The sequence below is a fragment of the Sebastes umbrosus genome, chromosome 19 (genome assembly GCF_015220745.1).
Source record: "Sebastes umbrosus isolate fSebUmb1 chromosome 19, fSebUmb1.pri, whole genome shotgun sequence".
NCBI lineage: Eukaryota > Metazoa > Chordata > Actinopteri > Perciformes > Sebastidae > Sebastes > Sebastes umbrosus.
The window spans coordinates 14,142,193-14,148,192 of NC_051287.1; the positions used below are offsets into that span (position 1 = coordinate 14,142,193).

General features: G+C 40.3%; 1 protein-coding gene across 1 annotated transcript in view; it reads right to left on the reverse strand.

Annotated features, from left to right (window-relative positions):
* The window catches only part of arhgap24 (Rho GTPase activating protein 24), a 78,180-nt gene extending 72,386 nt beyond the window's left edge, over positions 1–5,794 (reverse strand). The window contains exon 1 of the mRNA XM_037753001.1: positions 5,372–5,794. The gene's annotated coding sequence lies outside the window, so the exon portion shown is untranslated. The remainder of the gene's footprint in view (positions 1–5,371) is intronic.
* Between the last annotated feature and the right edge of the window lie 206 nt (positions 5,795–6,000).

A 6,000-nucleotide genomic window follows, 5' to 3' on the forward strand; every position in this document is an offset into this window, starting at 1 on the left:
CACATGTCTTAAACATGTGGAGAAATCCCAGATTTACAGTTGCTAAGTTATGATTAGACAATAGCGGTTCAGCAACCATTGCCGAGGACTTCAATAAATACATTTTTTTCAAACACGTCATTACTACTCATAGTAGTAATGTGTGTTCATATTAAAGGTTATCAATGATCACAGTGATGCAAATAATGTCCTCCCTGAAGACTTAATGATCCACTGATGAATAGCAGACATTTATTTGTGTCCTTTAACATGTGGCAGACACAGTGCCATCACCATCTGTCTGTCTTCACTCTCCAGTTTTTTGCCTTTTCAGCAGCTGTTCTACTCCACGTTGGCCCCAGTGCTTGCCAGCAAAGCCTGTGCCAATTTTCCTTGGATGATATAAAGGTCAATGGTGCATTAAGCAGAAAAGTCACAATGAAGAGGGTCAAAACAGTGCTACCATTTAGTCTTATCAACTCGGATAAAAAATGTATTTGTCTGTCTGTCAACATAAACTATTTCTCTTTCTGTGTATGAAAAATGAACTTTATCACATGATGTCTCTCTCTTCCAGTACACCGCATCAAAGTAGCCAGTAAGATGTGATATGCCAGATGTACGATAATCATCGTATTAGTACAATAACTTTGCCCTCTGTACGATGTACTATCAACGATGCCAAAAGTGCCATAATGTACGTTAATTTGACCATTTCGTGACGTTTTAGTCTGCGCTGTCTCAGATAGCAAAATATGGATCCTACGTCTGTGTTCACGCATCGCTTCTCACGTGACCTCTTTCCAGACAATCGCTCTTTAGTGTAGGTTATGATGTTGATGAACGTGGCTGGCGAGCACGGCTGTAACTCTCTCTCCCTCCTGTCTTGTAATTTCATTTTTTAATAGTAGGCTATAAAAATTGTCAAACTGATGGACCAACATGTTCTCATCCCACCTTGTCACATACTGATGCTTTGTCAGACCCCTCGGTCGTCACTTTTCAGTTTCTGGTAAACGTAAATGTGCTTAATGGTGTGAATTAAACAAAAATACTTGCTTAGGTTTAGGCAATAAAACCACTGAAGTTAGGTTTAGGAAAAAAAACATTGTTGGGTTTAAAATAACTGCGTTTTTACAGTGAAAATGTGACTTGATGTTGTGAACATGGGACACAAACGAACAGCTGATTGTAAAGTAAAAGTGAAATGTAACACCCAAGTCACGAACAGCGGTCTCACCACTGCACCGTGCAGCCCCATTTAAATATATGTTTTGTAAAATTACACATTTACGCCTATTTGTTCTCATGGTTATGACTTGTGTGCAATCATTTTCCTCAAAATACAATCATTTTAAGCCTCTGGAAAGATAGTTTATCATATCCTATCTGGCAACACCGATGTGATTGGTGGACACACGGGCCGACTTCATTGCAAGCCAGCATGTTTGACAGCTGACTGAATCCACCTGGCAGTTACATAAACCGTCTGTGTTTCCTTAGCAACCATCTCCAAGCTAATTCAGATTTGACAAAGTCCATGTTCACTTACTCTAACAGGAAAAGTGATTCTCATGCGTTTATGTATGTGCACGGTACACTAGATAACATCTAAAAACATGCGAAAGAGGAAACTTGAACTTGTAATTGCCAGTCGATGCTGTCAACCCTTTAAATATCCCTGAGCAGCCTCCCCCTCTTTACAGTCTGCACAGTAGGGCCTCCATGACCCACATGTGTTAAAGACAAATATAACCCTCCGCTACCAAAGCTGCTACCTCGAGAGCGGTCTGGTTCTGTTAGACTCCTGCTGAAAAGTCACAGAGGTGAGAGGAGGGCATGTTTCTTGCTGTGCTGTGGAGAGGATGTGAAAGAGGAAGGGCTTCAGAGCGGTCACAGATGGAAGTACTCATAACACACGTGAAAAAAAAAAAAAACTGATCCGTTGCTGCATCCAACACATGCACAAGTCAGGTCTATCATGATTTACAGTGCCGAAGGGTTTGAAGTGAGGCCGCGATCCTTCATTACGGAGTAGTCCACGATCAGTGTCACACAACCCACTGTGAGTCACAAAGAGAGAGGTGGATGGATGAAAGCAGGAAGACAGGAAGGGAGGTGAAGGTGGGCGATATAATGTATCACAAACATAGAAGGATTTGGTTCTTGTAGATAAATTTTCTTTTTGCTCCCGCTCCATAAATAAACTCCCTGGCTTTCCTGTATGAATCAATGTGATGAGTCAGTGTCTATTTTGTCTACGCACCAATTTAGACACCATGTGTGGACCCCCTTTACAGTCTACAATGCAGCCCTTTTAGTATGATACACTCGCCACCCCATCAACGGCAACGCTGCCCCTCCCTCTCCATTTTCCTCAACGCCATGTGTCACAGCATGTCTGGGAAAGTGAGCTGCGGCCCTGTGGAGGAGCTGAACGTTGACTCATTCTACATGTGTTTGACACACTGCTATAACTGATACTGTTGATGTGGCGATCTTTTGTGAATACAGCAGGGAGGATATTTTCTGAATAAATTAAGACGCAAGATGCTACGGTCACAAAGTGAGAGGGCAAACTGAAAATCATGATCATAGTCATTTTCCCCATTGTTTGCAGTTTGGGGAAAGCTGACTCTGCATTTTCACCTTTGTGAATATCACCTCTGGGTGAGCACCCGATTCAACTGTTATCAGGCCATTAAATAGGCGTTATCAGTCGCTTTAAGCACCATAGATGTGGGTCATTAGCCTACTACGCCCACTACGTTGTAAAGGTGAAAGTGAAACTTTAAAGCAACACGTTCTAACATGTAAACCTGAATGAAACGTCAGGCAACAAAACTACAACTTCTTTAGGTTTAGGCAACAAAACTACAACTTCTTTAGGTTTAGGCAACAAAACTACAACTTCTTTAGGTTTTGGCAATAAAACTACAACTTCTTTAGGTTTAGGCAACAAAACTACAATTTCTTTAGATTTAGGCAAAATACTACAATTTTTTTAGGTTTAGGCAACAAAACTACAACTTATTTAAGTTTAGGTAACAAAACTACAACTTCTTTAAGTTTAGACTACAAAACTACAACTTCTTTAGGTTTAGGCAACAAAACTACAACTTCTTTTAGTTTAGGTAACAAAACTACAACTTCTTTATGTTTAGGCAACAAAACTACAACTTCTTTTAGTTTAGGTAACAAAACTACAACTTCTTTATGTTTAGGCAACAAAACTACAACTTCTTTTAGTTTAGGTAACAAAACTACAACTTCTTTATGTTTAGGCAACAAAACTTCAACTTCTTTAGGTTTAGTAAAAATCCTTTTATAACTTCTTTTGCTGATCTACCATGTGAATAGTTGATATCACCTACTAGTGGGTGTAGTAGGCCCCTAATGACCCACATCTATGGGGCTTGTAGCAACTGATAACGCCTATTTAAAGTTACAGTAAAGGAGCAGTTTGACATTTTCACACTTTTTCACTCTGGTGGAAAGTTAAATGAGAAGATTTCATCTGAGAGTGGTATCAATCTTGTCTGCCAGAAAGCAAATATTTCTCAAAAATGTTAAAATTATTCCTTTCACGAATGCATTCTCTAATTTGATCTCAACTCCAGTTTTGCTGCAGTATTCCTCTCTCTCTCTCAATACACAGATATCACAGAGTTAGACCTGGGAACAGTCGGGTGCAGCAGCTGACACGGGGAACCTGATCCCTAGGCTTTCCAGCAGCACAGCTTGTGCACTGCAGACATTCCTGGCACACGGGGGTCATCATATCTTCCCTACTTCTACCTCAGTCCATGCCCTGTTTGCTTTCACATCTTCCTTTTCCATTAACACACCAGGTGGGGAAAACAAGTTGTCCTCCCTGCCATTTTATCCACCACCTTGTCGTTTCCTTCTCATCCTTTCATTCTTATTATATGAAATCTGTTCTCATTCTGCTTTTCTGCACATTAATCCAGACATAATTGAGTTTTCGTGTCTGTCTGGCCAGCCGACAGCCAGACAGGGGGTCAGTGTTTTGGATGGGACATTCAACGGTCTCACCATCTGTACAGTATGAATACAGCAGAATTAGCAAGCCCTTGCAAAATGCTAGAGTGACAGTACAATAAGTGCACCAAATTGTACCTGAGTAGAGAAAATTGATGTTTTCCAGCTGTCCAACAGTCTTGGTGACTTACAGTGAATTGATGATTCAGTTTGCAGCTTCAGGCTAACAATGAAGTTAATACGCTTTAGATAAAGATTGCAGCATTAAGTCATTTTCACAATATGTGAGATCCCCAGCAGGCCCACCCAGGTGTGACACATCTACTGTATATAGAACTGAAATTTGTGCACTTCTCAATATGTAGGTTATGGCACAGCTGGATGAGTACCTGCAAAAATCAATCCATGCTCTGACCCCACGACACACGTTGAGTGACCGCCCCCCTCATTTGCATAATGAGGCAGAAATACATAAAAAAAATGTAAAAAGAAAAGAAATATATAAAGAAAAGAATACAGAAAGAATAAGTTTGGGGAAATAAATATGGGGTGAAATGCAAAGGGAAAATTGTGCATAAATAAATAAATAAATATACACATTTAAAAACAAATATAAAATAAATAATGAAATAAAATAAATGCAAAAGAAATAATAAATAAATACATAAATATAGAGGAGTAAATAAATAAGGAAATTAATACAAAGATAAATAATAAAGAAGCAAATTAAAACATAAATATCAATTTATGTCACATTTCATCAATTAATTAATGGCTACATCCATCTTCAATATTATTTTTTGAGTCGTTTATGTATTTATTCATTTATTTTTGATTTGGGCAGGTTTTGTCATCCATAGATGAGTTGTGTCACTACTTTAACACGGTGGAAATGCATCACAGTAATGAACCATTAGTGATCAAATCCTTAGAAAAATTGTAATTCTGAAAGTTTGCTTGGAAAAAAGATTGTTCCAAAAAAAAAAAAAGTTCAGTCCAAAAGCACAGATGAGTCTTACCATTGTTCAATAAATTGAAGGCACATGCTGACCTCCTCTGCTTGTGATCTGGGACCATATGTACATGCAAAATACTAAAAAGATCCCCCAAAACACCACCAAATGTCATAGCAACGAGAATGTGGTGTTACTTCTGAAATTGTATACAAAGTTCAGCTCCAGTTTACACCTGCTTAAAATATAAATCACACAAAGTGTAAGTTAAAGTGTAAGTCAACCCCTCCAAGATTGGACCAGTCAGTCAGAGCATTTGCCTGCAGCATCCTCACATCTCTAGTACGTGTCAAAGTGAGTATAGAGATGTCAAGAAAAATGGGGACTTAACAATACCGTAGCAAAAGCATGCTATAAAACTCAAAGAGCAGACTCACCTTTCAAATACACAGCCTTAATGAATCCCTCAGCTCTGACGTGTGGTGATGCACACCTATTGTATCCAACCCAGTGACAGGTAGTCAATCCACATCAACAGAGATCCTGGGCTGAGACTCTGCTGCTGCTGCTGCTGCTGCTGCTGATCCACTGAACAAACTCAGTGTGTGCACAGTGGACTGTGTTAGTTGAGGCTCAGACGAGCTCTTACTAACTTTTCCCCTGGCTGCTCACACACCATCTGCATGCTGAGAAAGTCTCCGCTGTGAACAGGATGGCTGTCGTGGTCAGCACAGTCACACATGGGGCAGCATTACAGCAGGAGTCCGCCCAGACACACTCACACACAAACAAACACACACACACACTCTCCCCTAACACTGCAGCCTAACTCCTCCAGTCATCCTGGCTGGTGAGACGCTCACGCTCAGTCTGAGAGGACTGTGTTGGCTACAGAGAGGAGGAGGGAGGGTGTGTGTGTGTGTGTGTGTGTGTGTGTGTGTGTGTGTGTGTGAGTGAGTGTGAACATGTTTTAGGAAGTCTCAAGATGAGAGCTCTGACTGAGCAGAGCTCCAGTAGTGCAGCTTTCTCTTGTATTTCAGATTACACACAAGCAACTGGCTTGGTT